The sequence below is a fragment of the Vombatus ursinus genome, unplaced genomic scaffold, assembly GCF_900497805.2.
Source record: "Vombatus ursinus unplaced genomic scaffold, bare-nosed wombat genome assembly UNPS02014179.1, whole genome shotgun sequence".
NCBI classification, from domain to species: Eukaryota; Metazoa; Chordata; class Mammalia; order Diprotodontia; family Vombatidae; genus Vombatus; species Vombatus ursinus.
Window position 1 is genome coordinate 2,336,703 of NW_020953957.1, and position 13,517 is coordinate 2,350,219.

General features: G+C 41.5%; 1 protein-coding gene across 3 annotated transcripts in view; it reads right to left on the minus strand.

Annotated features, from left to right (window-relative positions):
- CTTNBP2NL (CTTNBP2 N-terminal like) overlaps positions 1-13,253 on the minus strand; it is a 69,622-nt gene extending 56,369 nt beyond the window's left edge. Inside the window, exon 1 of one of the 3 annotated variants that reach the window (XM_027860403.1) lies at positions 13,214-13,253. The gene's annotated coding sequence lies outside the window, so the exon portion shown is untranslated. Of the gene's footprint in view, positions 1-12,477; positions 12,588-13,153; positions 13,174-13,213 lie in introns of those variants that run through there. The other 2 variants (XM_027860406.1, XM_027860405.1) reach the window with 2 other exon arrangements.
- Between the last annotated feature and the right edge of the window lie 264 nt (positions 13,254-13,517).

A 13,517-nucleotide genomic window follows, 5' to 3' on the forward strand; every position in this document is an offset into this window, starting at 1 on the left:
AGCTTAGTCTTGAAAGAAAACAGGGATTCTAAGAGGTAGAAGTGAAGAGGGAGTGCACTCTATACATAGGGGAGAGTCCATGCAAAGGCACAGAGATAAGAGGTTGAATGTTATGTCTTAGGAACTGCAAGGAGTCCCATTTGGCTGGACTATAGAATGTATGAAGGGGAGTAATGTGTAATAAGAAATCTTGGAAAGTTGGCTGGAGCCAGAATGCAAAGGAAATGCCAAACATAGGAGGGTGTATTTGCTCCTAGGGTAATAGAGGGTCACTGGTATTCATTGGGTAGAGGAATAACATAGTTAGGTCTATGCTTTAGGGAAATCACTTTGGTAACTATATAAAAGACTGCATATGGAAATAGGAAAATGGAAAAGTCAAAGATGATGATACTCGCAGAAGAAACGGGAAACTTTACAAAGGGATGGATCTGATAAGAAATAATGAGTTTTGTTTTAAACATTTTGGTTTGAGATGCCTACGGGATATGTAGGAAGAGATGTCTAGCAGGAATTTGCTAAAATGAGACTGAAGTTCAAGAAACACTTTAGGGCTGGATATATAGTTTTGGGGGTCATTTGCACAGAGCAAGAGGTGAATCCATGGGAGATGATGAAATCACCAAGACAGAGGATGTAGAGAGAGAAGAGAATCAAATTTAGAGGGATAACAAGCTTTCCACGTTCCTCTGACATGTTGTCACAAACATTTTGGTTCTTCTCCCTCCCTGGATGGCACTTTGGAGGCATAGCTCTGAGTGAGGTGTTGACTCCCTGGGACAGGTTTACTAGTCTGCTCTGTTTCAGATGGAGTTTGGGCAGCAAAAAAGGAAACACCCCAAACAATAGCAGTGGTTAGGTACAGGAGGGTGTGACGGGGTGGAGTACAGGTAAGATTATACGTTTGTGTGAGTAGTATCTGGGTGTGTATGTCTAGAGAAACAGAGGACTTTCCTCCCTACCCTCTTCTCCCCATGGCCTGTCTCCCCTGCCCCACCCCCTCCAACCAGCAGACAGTGAGGAGAAAAAGCCTAGATAGAATTATTAATTTTACAAAGCTTAAGAGTAATTCAAGATAACCTACAAAGATCTAGAAAAAAATTTCTCATTTAGATCTTTCCAAAGCATGATTACCTCTAGCTATTACAGAGAATAAATCAGATAATTAACAGATCTCTTTTTCTAGAATTGTTAAATTTCCCTCTTAGTACATATTCAGATAAACTTGGAAAAGTCATACTTGGGTTATAATTGCCTAAGCTGAGACTAAGAATATAGCAAGTATTTATTACTAGTGATTGAAAAGGGTTGCAAAATTGAGGAAAAGTCAAGTTCCCTCAAAAACCAGCCACTTCCCCAGGACACAGGAAAAACTGCCACAGTCCCTTTAATGAACAAAATCCAAACACTGAATATTAGCCAATTCTGAAAACCTGAAACAGTCATTATCTGCCCATACATTATAAAACCTGAATTTTTAACAGTGCCAAATAACTTATTTCTATTAGAAAACCAGAATAACAGAAAATAAACAAGATAATCTTATTGAATTTGAACTGTATGAAACCTAGACATCGTGAATGTTCAGCCAAGCAGTATATTGCTCTGCTTCATAATTGATTAGGGCTGGTTGTTTTTTGGGGGGAACAATCCCTGGGCAGAAGGGACCTACCATGTCCCAATACCTCTGCCAATTGATGACTAACTGCCACCTACTGGCAGGTAAGTCCAGGAGCTCCAGCCCAATACTCATAGCCATCATAGGGGAAGCTACTCCTGGTGGAAAAAGGACCACCTACCAATCTATGAAGCAGGCAAACTAGCTAGCTGAAGATGCAAGGCACCGGGCATGGGGGTGGTGGGAGACAAGACGCAGCATCTGACAGTAAAATCAAAGTACTATCACAGTCTTTCCTTGGAACCCCAGGGAGATTGCGCACAACGCAAGAGCCTTGGGAACAGTGGCATCCCCAAGACTACTGGCCTAGGTTCTACCCCCCTAGTCCTGAGGTCATCATTTGAGTGCAGCAATCACTGCTGACCAACTGCCACAGTTGGGCCCATAAAGGCAGGAGCACTAGGCAGTGGCAGGACTCTTCCAGTCCAGGTCTCACAGCCATCATCCTGGGAGGCACCCCCCATGGAGATGCTGTGTGGTATCTGCTTATGCAGGTGACGTAGCTACACCTACTGAAGACTGAGAATAGAAAGTTCTCACCACCAAAGTCCTTGGCACTGTCAAATGGTTCAATATCAGAAACTCTTTATGATTTTACCGGCTGAAATGACACAAAGAAGAGGCATTTCAATCCGCTTTGCGGCTGTCCCATAAGGACTACTGAACGTTCCATCTGACTGGCCGCAGCTGTGTCCCCCACAGAATGTGAGCTCTTTTAGAGCAGGGGCTGTGTCCTTTTCCCATTTGTAGCCCCAGCACATGGCCCAGCACTTTCCTTGCACAGTGATTAATAAATGAGTTTTCATTCATGCTGTTGACACTACCTAGATAACAAGCCATATGAATGTGAGTTATTTATGATCAAAACCATCACTGCCACACTCAAATGGTCTCATATGTTTTGCCCTTTCACATTTCCTGGATCCCAGTAAGGGTCATTTGGACATTATGGGCAAGACATTACCTTGCTCTCCAAATGGCAGCCCTTCATCTCACCTTCAGACTTAACCCTAATTAGCCCTTAAGTTCTGCTTTGAAGATGGTAAAGAGAAAGAAATAGTTTAAAATGTTAACAAAAGCTCTATTTTGTGACAAGGTCTAGATAGTGAGCAGATCTTTTAATAATTTCCAAAAGAAAGGCAATTCTACTCATGCTATTTTTCCAAGTAGTAAAATCAAGGCACAAAATTAACTTTGTAGTTATAAACTCTCCCATAATACTTAGCAATGCAGCTTAGCATCACTACTTTCAAACCAGCCTTTTCTGAAATGGAATTAAAAGGTATAATGGGGATACTCTTGTCATATGCTAATTAACAGCTAATTTAAAGACCTACTAAACTTCAATCTAATCCTTCATTTTACTGTCAAAGTAATTTAACACCCTTTTATAGAATGCCTTGCCTTTTATTACTCAATTAAATCCACATTTACATCTAGGCTATAGCATATAATATGAAATAGAACAATTTTGAATAATTATTGTGAAAGTCATAAATTTAATGACACTTTAAGGGGGATACTCTGAGCAGATTATAGGATCTAATAGCAACAGTGCCATTACAAGCAAAGTATATAATGGTCCTAAGAAAAGGATATCTGTTTACCCAATATTGTCAGTATAGATTTTTGAAATAGTCTTCAAGAGATAAATACTGTGATCAAGTAAATATTCTTAAAGATCATTACTTTAGTGCTATACTACTCTATTCAATACCCATGGAACACGAGCAGCATCCTGGTCTCTACATCTATACTCAATCAAGACAAGAGGAAAAGATAATGCAAATAATGATAAGTCCATCAAATTTCTTCATAGCAGATTTCCCCAGAAAACCTTAAGCCACTCGCACCCCTCTCATTTCCTTTTTTAGTGGTTTTAGGGATCCTGGGGGCGAGGGAAATCTTAGCTAACTTGATTCATTTTATTGTGCAATTTGACCAAACGGATTAGATTATCATATGCTAAATAAAACAAGATGACAAGGAGGAAAACTACACAGAAAGCTCACTAATTCCCCATCAATGCTCCCAGGGGTCACAGAACATTAGAGTTGGAAGAGACCTTGCTCAGAAATAGTCTGCCTAGCTCCTTAATTTGATGGATGAGAGGAAAGATTGACCTGTAGGAGGAAGGTCTCAAATCAGATCTCCTCTCTCCAGGCCAGTTTACAGAATCTTCAGTATGCTTTAGAACTTATGTCTCTCTCTTGTATTGATACCAGAATGAATTGTTTGTGTACTGAAGAAGGAGAAGGAGGAGATTTGGCTTCAAATGCAGAACTGTAAACATTCCCCTCCCAATCAGGGAAATAAGCAAAGCCATCAAAACCAAATCTATCTACTTGAATATCTGTTTATAATCCTTACAATATTCTTACTTGAAAGAGATCAGACTAGAAGAACAATACTAGTTAAATTGCTGGAATGTTTGTTGATGAGCCACAGTATTTAGAATAATAAGCAACAATTCAGACACACACACACACACACACTCTTTGATTCTCACCATAACCCATGAGGAAAAAAAGGTTTGATGACTTTCCCCAGTGACAAAACTCGTAACAGCTGCAGGGACAGAACTGAAATCCAGGCTTCTTGAGTTCAAGTCCAGTGTTCTTCCCACTATTCCATGTTGTTAGACCTGCTGTGATTATTTTTATAAAGCTTCCTTTGTCTTCATCCAGTTTAAATGAAATCAGCCTTACACAACTACACCAATTTATTATAACAATTTCAACTGGACTTCTATTTCCTGAATTCAGGACTTTCTGAAATAAGGGTGCTATGATTTGTGAAATATCATTGTAAGCACATTGAGTTAAGTAGAACATGTAAATTGATTTTAGATGGCTTTCATTTCCAGTAAAATGATTCATGGTCCATGATTCTAAAGGCGGTCTGGAAAACAAAAGACTTTCTGATCCTAATATAGGATGAAGTCACTACTTCCACGAAGGTTTTCATAATAGGGTCTAAGATCCTTTTAAGGATCAATGTTCCAAACAGTGAAGAGACTCACCTCGTAACTATTCAGGAAGTCTAAAAGGTAATCAAGTATGGAATGTAAGATCACCCCCCTTTTTTTTTGGGCAACCTGAAACAAAAGGAAACTGTGGCAGTAGTACTGGCTTGTACAGGGCACTTAAGTTCATGCTCTGGTTCTATGTAAATTACCAACATTAAAACTATCAATTTAAGTCCAAGTAGTTGCTTTTGGAGTGGGCAGGGGAAGAGCATTTGGTCTAAAACTCCCTCCTCCCCACACTCAATGAAATAATAATGAAGTTATTAACTGTTACTCTTAGCAACGGGTTGCTGATATGGTGGCTAATTTAGAGCCCCTAAAGAGGGCAGCCAGTTCTAAAGATTGCTTCTAAATTGGCAACTTATCCAGAGAACCAGAGATTCTATGTTACTTCAACTATCATGTAAATTCAGTACTTTCCAAGCCAAACTACACTGCAGATCAGTGAAATAACGACATCTTCTACTTCTGACCTTTAGTTTTAGCTTGGCTGCTTTGGGCAGTTTCAGAGCTTGGAAGAGATGGGGAAAGAACAGGACAAAGGGAAGATGGGGAAGAGAAATCAGCTTATAGATTTTAAGAAAGGTGGTTGGCAAGGGCAGCTAGGTGGCACAGTGGATAGAGCACTGGCCCTGAAGTCAGGAGAACCTGAGTTCAAATCCGGCCTCAGACCAAACACTTAACACTTACTAGCTGTGTGACTCTGGGCAGGTCACTTAACCCCAATTGCCTTAAAAATAAATAAACAAATAAATAAAGTGATTGGTAATAAAAGCTGTAACAAATGGCAAAAGTGTTAGCTAACATTTAGTGAACGCTTATCTAGTCCAAACTCTATACAAAACACAAATCCCCCTGACAACATCTCCAAAAGTGGTCATCTACCTTCTCCTTGAAGAGCTCTGGTAGTAGGAACTGAAGGCCTCCCAAGGCAACCCACTCTGTTTTTTGGCCTACTCTAACTAGAGTTAAGTAGAGTTAGGAAGTTCTTCCATAGAGCAAGAACTTTTCCTCCCTGTACCTTCTACCCATGCGGTTCAAAGGGAGAGAATCTAGCAAATTCCTGAAAAAGACTAGGGATGTCACCAAATACGGTGACTGCATTTTCAAATCATGGACACAAGAGTTTCAAAAGGACTTTATTTTGTTTGTAACATCACGTGCACCTTACCTCCAAAAAAAAAAAAAATGGGGCAACTGTTCAGGCTTATATGAGTGTATAGAAGAGTAGTCTTCCTGAGCTCTTGGCAACTTAATGTTACCAACGATCACACAACTGGACTTTGTATACATAACTACAGACATTCAATATGGTGGTTTTTTATGCAAATAGTTTTGTAATTGTAATCAGGCTGTGAGTCTCCACATTTTGGTTTAATCTTTTGTGACCTGTTTATTTTTACATTGTAATGACTTGGTTTATTGAATTACCATTTGCCAAAATACTGGGACTTTTTGGGATATTTTCATGGTTTACGAAAGGATATTTGAAATCAGCACTGTCTCAGGAAGTCCAGGCACAGATCACCTATGGCTCAAATACTTTACATGATACTAGGGAGGAGAAATGGCTTCTTTCTGTCAGCCTTTTATTTCTTTTACACAGCATCGACAAGTCTGTCTTTCAGCTTAATTTCTACAGTTTCTAATGAAGTTACATGTTGAACCTGTAATGCCTGAGAAATACCTGGGATATTTTTGGAAAATCTATTTCACATTATACCAAATGCATAACAAATATGAGAAGAAAAGTGTTCTATATACTAACTATCTACCTTTTCTTAAATTTATAGCCAACCCCCCCAAATTCAATTAGATATGATTCAATTCAATAAATCATTATTAAATACCTCCGATGTACCAGAAACTGTGTTAAGTGCTGGGGATACAAAAAGAGGCAAAAGACAGTTCGTCCTTAAGGAGCTTAAGACAACATCCAAACAAATAGATACAAATCAAGATAAATAGGAAATAATTAACAGAAGTCCTGGAATTAAGAGAAGTTGGAGAAGGTTTCCTGTAGAAGGTGAGATTTTTGTTATGGGAATTTTTTTTTTTTTAAGCATCTGAGTCAAGGATGGCCAGATTCACTGATGCTGAATGCTCTAAGTGGGAAATAATGATTGTCTGACTTGATTAAAAATGAACAATTAATTCTTAAGTATCTACTATGTTAGACATTGTGTTAGGAACTTTGGAAAATATAAATAAGTCCAAGGTAGTCCTTGCCCCTCAAAATATTTAGGATCTAGTTGAGAAGACAAGACATAGTCATATCAATTCAATAAATATTCATTTCATTGTGTGCTTACCAAATGCAAGGTACTATGCTAAGTGTTGGGAATACAGAAATTAAAACCCACACAACCCAGTCCCTGCCCTCAACAAGGTTCCCTGTCACCAGGAGAACACTGTACACAGTAACAACCACATTATTCCATGACTAACTTTGATAGACTTAGCTCTTCTCAGCAATGCAAGGATCTGAGACATCTTCAAGGGACTCATGGTGGAAAGTGCTATCCACATCCAAAGAGGGAACTGTGGAGTCTGGATGCAGATCGAAGCATACTGTTTGCTCTTTTTTTCTTCTGTTTTGTTTCATTTCTTTTTTCTTGTGGTTCCTCCTATCGGTTCTAATTCTTCTTTATGGCATGACTAATGTGAAAATATGTTTAATAGGAATGTATATGTACAGCCTATATCACATTGCATGCCATCTTGGAGAGGGGAGGAGGGGGAGAAAATGGGAACTCAAAAGCTTATGGAAGTGAATGTTGAAAACGAAAAATAAATTAATTAATTAAAAAAAAAACAAAAACAAGGTTCTGTGTCACCTTCCCCGATTCCTCCATGTAATAAACGTGTGTGTGTGTGTGTGTGTGTGTAAAAGGGAAAGTATGTACACAAGTAATTATGATACAAGTTTAAAACAATTACATGCATGGGATTGTTCATATAGATTGGCATGAAAGATTGAAGAGAAGGATGTGGGGAAGATGGCGTTGTTGGTTGGGTAAGGCTTCATGGTATCATTGGGTGGAAACGGGGGTAAGACCACTGTTCTAGGATCTATTGGGCAGGCAGAGCAAAAGTACATTGACAGAGGCAAGGAAGAGATAAAGGAATTAAATTCAATAAACATATATTAATCATCTACTCGGTGAGAGGCACAGCACTAGCCTCTGGCAATGAATACCAACGGGAAACAAAAAAACAACAAAAAAAAAAGAAACCAGTCCCTGCCCTAGAGGCACTTATTTCTATAGGGGAAGGGGGTGGGGGGTTTGGGGGGCAGAAAAGATACAACTAGGATAAAAATTTAATATAAGGTAAACCAAAGAGGGAGGGCACATTCGTCAGGTTGGGCTGAATCACTCCATAAAAACCGATAACATTACAAGCCAATATACGCTATGTGTCAGGCAGAGAACAAGTGAAGACGAGAAGTAGTTGGGGGTTGAGAGAAGGCAAGTAACAGGTTGAGGCCAGATTGTGGGGGGCTCTGAGTGCCCGAGTAAAGAGTTTAGACTTTGTCCTGTGGGCAATGAGGCGCCACTGAAGGTATTTGAGCAGAGGAATGAAATGAGGAAAGCAGTGTTTCAGGTAGATTATTCTGGCAGCTTCCCCATGCGTGGGGGGTGGGTGGGCAGACTTGATAGAGCAGGAGAGGCCACTGAAATAGTTCCCGAGTGATGTGATTAAGGTCCCGGACTAGTTTACCTCCCTTCCCGAAGTCATTAGCTCCCTCTCCATTACATCCACAAGTAGAATCTAAAGACTGCAGCATTGCCTCCAGCAATCATCTTGGGTCCCCAAGGTTAAGGGGACTTTTGAACGAAAACCCAAGCTGGCCACACATTAAGCGAAGATCATGTGGTTTATCATCTCTTCCTCACTTGCTGCCTTGGACTGTTTCTCTCATCTCATATACTCCAACGAACGACGTTATCCTTCTCTGTAAGTATTGGCAGCTCCCAAGCCCAAAGCTCAGGATGAAGGTGCTGGGGCTCAGGACAGAAGTTTGGAGCTGGAGGAACTGGCCTGAAAACAACCCTTTTCTCAAGCAAAAAAAACCTGTCAATCAGATTGTATTTGCTTTAGATCCAGCAGAAAGGGGGACTGAGAAAGGACTTGAATTTACTAAAGCTACAAGTGGCTTACCAAGTGCACTTTAGTCAAGCCTGACTGCTCTGGATTTCTAACCAAAGAATTAGATAATTAGGACCTAGTTATAAAACTAAGATGTGAGAGTTTGGGAGATGCAGGTGGGAGAGAAGGGCTATGAACAGCAGGATAAGATTCCTTTTCCCACAATGGAATTCATTAAATAAAAAACCCTCAAAGACAAAATTATTACAAAAAACAAAAACCAACCTATTAAAACTTCTCAGGATCAAATGCCTTACAGTTGATCCCTTTTTCAGGTCCTTATATGATGTAAATGAATTACATACACGTGAAAAATGTTGATTTCAGTTTTTCTCTCTCTCTTTTTTGCTATCTTGGCTTATATTCACCGACATATGTAACAAAGCAAGTCAATAACTTTCCCACTAGTTTTTAACTCTCATGTTTTCTAAATGTCTAAAGACAAAAGCTGGCATACTTATAATTAACCCCTCCATTACCTAACCTTAAATCACTTACAAACTGACAAGCCATTTTTAAACTGAGATGTTTTGAACTGGAACCTATCCAATTAGCATCAAATCTTCAGGAAACAGGAACAAATGTGCTTTAAAAACAGGCTGACAAGTCATTTCTGGGGTCAACTTCCACAGAGAGCTCTACTTTCCTTTAGAAATAAATCTGTGTTCCTTGCCTCATGCTTTGATGACTGACCAGTCCACTGGCACTACCTACAAATGTTACCCTGCTTGACACAGAAAAGTCAAGATTTTCACAGAATGAATTCCAATTCTGCTCTGCAAATTAACTGGCACCACTGCAAACTTGATTCAGCCAACACACAAGGTCATTGTAAGCTAAGCATGTCAGAACTTCTGTGATCAGCTTGTGTGAACTACAGTCTAGTCTAGTTAGAAATCCAATCACTGTTCTATGAACACCCTTCAAGCACCAGGGTCATTTATGAAAGTTTCAGAAGCAATTTGAAGATCCATTAAAAAAAAAAAAAGGAAACTATGAAACCTGTTAAAAGCAAAATATACAGGAACCATTCTTAAGTAATGAAATAAGCAAAGCCATTCAATGGCTGAAATATTTTTGTAAACTCATATTCATATGAGATTCTTAGAAAAGTGAAAGGAAACCCTGAAAAGACTAGCACTGACTATATTTTTAAGTACTGCCCAGGTTCTGAGGTATAATTATATTCAGTTTTTGTTTTTTTTTTTTTTAAAAGGGAGAGTGAAAAGCAAAAATGTTTTTTGGATACTTCAATCACTGGGTGTTGATTAGGCTGAACAAGTTCCTTCAGGCAAATCAGATAAGGAAAGTAAAAGCAAATGCTGGGTAAAAAGAGGAATGGATTGTTTATAGGATGATGATAGGCCTCATCTTATCAAAGAGTTATCTTTGTAGGTCTACATCAAGGTGACAGCTTCACAGTCTGGCTCTGAGATTAACAAGACTGACCAGGTGCTGTAATGATGATCAAGGCACACAAAATGCCAGTTTTTATTTACTCTACCAAATAATACAGTAGCACGATGGGCGCTGGCAATTTGTTTTTTTGGTTTTGTGTCTGTTAACTTTTCTGTCCTGCATCCTGATGAGCTTGATCATTCCCTTTGAGTTTTTGTAGCTCTGGCTGAGGGGTCCATGTGTTAATACCTACATACTTCCCTGTGTACATAGTGTACAACTTTCCAAGTGCTTCCAATTAGCCTGTGCTTTTTTGGTCCTTCTGATGATTTTTGGGAACAATCTTAAAAAAGATCTCTGTAGAAGGATTGAAGGCTCCAGATCTGCAATTCACAAATCATTACCCCTGGGAAGTTCGAGATACATTTTGTAATTGGAATTGCCTTTCTCAGTATCTCTAAAACTTTGCACAGTTGGCCGTGTAACCCAGGGCAAGTCACTTAACTTCTCAGTGCCTCAGTTTCCTCATCTTTAAAATGGGAATAATAAAAGCACCTACTTCACCAGGTTGCAGCGAGGGTCAAATGAGATACCTTCTGTAAAGTGCTTTGCCAACCTTATGGTCCCATAGAATTGCTAGTTATTATCATTATAACATATGTTGTTGTTCAGTTGTGTCCTACTCTTCGTGACCCCATTTGGGGTTTTCTTTGCAAAGATACTGGAGTGGTTTGCCATTTCCTTTCCCACTTATTTTACAGATTAAGAAACTGAGGCAAAGGTTAAGTGACTTGCCCAGGGTCACATAGTTAGTAAGTATCTGAGGTCAAATTTGAACTCAAGTCTTCATGACTCCACGCCTAGCACTCTATCCACTTCACCACTTAGCTGCCCTATTATTAGCATATAGTAGGTATTTAATAATACTTATTGACTTGACTGGGAAGTAAAAGCAATAATGAATACCAACTGCAAATGTACACCTTCAGTGACTCTGATTCCAAGCACTTTGTCACAATTAACGTTACTCCAACATTACACCAGCACTAAGGGTGACTTACAAGTTAGAATTAAGGAAGTAATGTTAAAATGTATGATGAATTTTTATATATGCAAAGTGTTACCTTATTGGATATCCACTGACAATCCAATGGCATTCATGCTAATGCAAATTCCAAAATACCACATACCATATATTTACAAGTGAGTGGAAAGCACTGGACCAGTAGTCAGAAGGCCTGACTTGTCTCTGCCACTCATAAGCTATGTTATTTTATAGAAAGGCCTCTTCAACATTCTGTAAAATGAAGGGATTGTCCTACAAGATCTCTAAGGATCCTCCCACAGCTAATAAGCAAGGAAATAAGGGCTGGGCAAGTGGCACAGCCTTGAATTTAAAGTCTGGAAGACCCAAGTTCAAAGTTCAGAAAATCATCTGGCAGACACCAGCTCTGTGATCCTAAGCAAATCATTTCATTGCTATCTGCCTCAATTTCTTCAACTGTAACGGGGGATAATAATAGCACCTCCCTCCCAGATTGCTGTGAGGATCAAATGAAATATTTGTAAATTGCTTAGCACCCTGCTAGCTGACAGAGTTGTCTATTAATAAATAAATGCTTGCTTCTTTCCTGAATGTATACTCAGAATATCCTTTTGCTTAGTTACAGTTGTGGTATATGCAGTTTAACTGTCAGCATAACTTGGTCAGCAAAACTCTGCCTTCTCAATTCTGCAGTTGATACTAATTCTGTAAAAACTACATCATTTACCTACTAATATTTTCAACTATAGAAAAAACCTGCAGCATCTAATGGTGGGTGTGGATCGAGAAGAAAGGAACCAAAGGCCATTAAACCAGATTAATCATAAACCCTCCTACAACTGGACCAGGATTTTCTTGAAACACTTCCTGCCTTTTGTTTCAAGATTTACACCTTTCAAGGTTATTCAAGTCTCCCAGAGCAACCGGCAAACCTTCGGTCCCCAGACTAAAGGTCCTTATTGACATTTCTATAGAGCGTCTACACGAAGTTATTCATTGCCTGTTTATATTCTACACACCCGGTCAAGTTCATCAATTAGCCAACTTCTGCAGCAGCAAAGCTCAAACAAATAGGAGGTAGAATCTCAAGTTCGCTAGGAAATTCGTGGAGGGAGTAGGGGTGGGGTGGTCAAAGACAGAAGCAAACCATACAAAACCATACTCTTAAGGACCAACCTGGGTTCCCCCAAACGGGAGAATGGAGGAGGGAGGAACAGCTCTAAAGCTTGGGAGACTCCATCTGACCAGTCCAGCTAGATGGGCTTCCCCCACTGTCCAGCCTCACTCCTCCGGCTGAAAGGGGAAGGAAAAGGGCTTTCAACTCGTGGGAGAAGAGAGGTCCAGGGGGCTGATGTCTAGGGGAGTGGGGAAGGGCGGATGACGGGCTGGAATTGGGATGGGGAGGCCTTTTTTCATTTAAGGATGCAGGTAGGTGTGAGGGTACCCACGTAAATGGGGAGGGGGGCAGGGAGATCAGCACTCACTATAAAAAGACCGGAGGGTGGGGACTCCAGCTCCCCTCCGAGTCCCAGCGAGCTGGGGCAGGTGGCGGGTTGGGGGGAGGGGACTGTCGGGGCCGAGGGGGGCGAGGGGCGGTGATGGGGGGAGCCCCCTTCCAAAGGGAGGCGCAGACGGGAGGGGTCCCCGTGGAAGGTGGGTGGAGCGCGGGGGAAGGGGTCTGCGGCTGGACAGGAGCTGGGGCGGGCCCGGGGATCCCCTCAAAGGTTGGGGCGCCGCCTCCTCCGGGAATGGGGGGCGCGGGCAGAGGAGGAGGAGGAGGAGAAGGGGGCCCCGCCCCCTCGGGGGATGGGGTGCTAGGGGTCGGGGGGGAGGCCGGCAGTCCCACCCTCACCTTTCTCTCGAGACCCCGGTCTCCCCGCAATCCCCGAGTGCCCGGCCCAGCGGCTCCTACCTCTCCCCGGCGCTCCGGGCTCCGCTCCCCGCCGCCTCCGCCTCCCGCTCCCCATCCACAGTCCCTCGTCTCCCCTCCGCCTCCCCTCCTCCTCCCCCGCCGGGTTCTTGCCTTGACAGCTTCCCGGGCCAATTGTCTTCTCAGCCTCGCGGCTCCCTGACCAATCCTAGTCGGGGGGAGGCGGGGCTTCTCCAATGTCATTCAGGCTCCTCCTGGGGCCCCAAGATCCCTTTTGTTTGGGGAGAGCCGGGCTGGGATAGAGCTGGCGTCACTTCCTGCGGGAAGAGCCCTCCTTCCAGCCTGG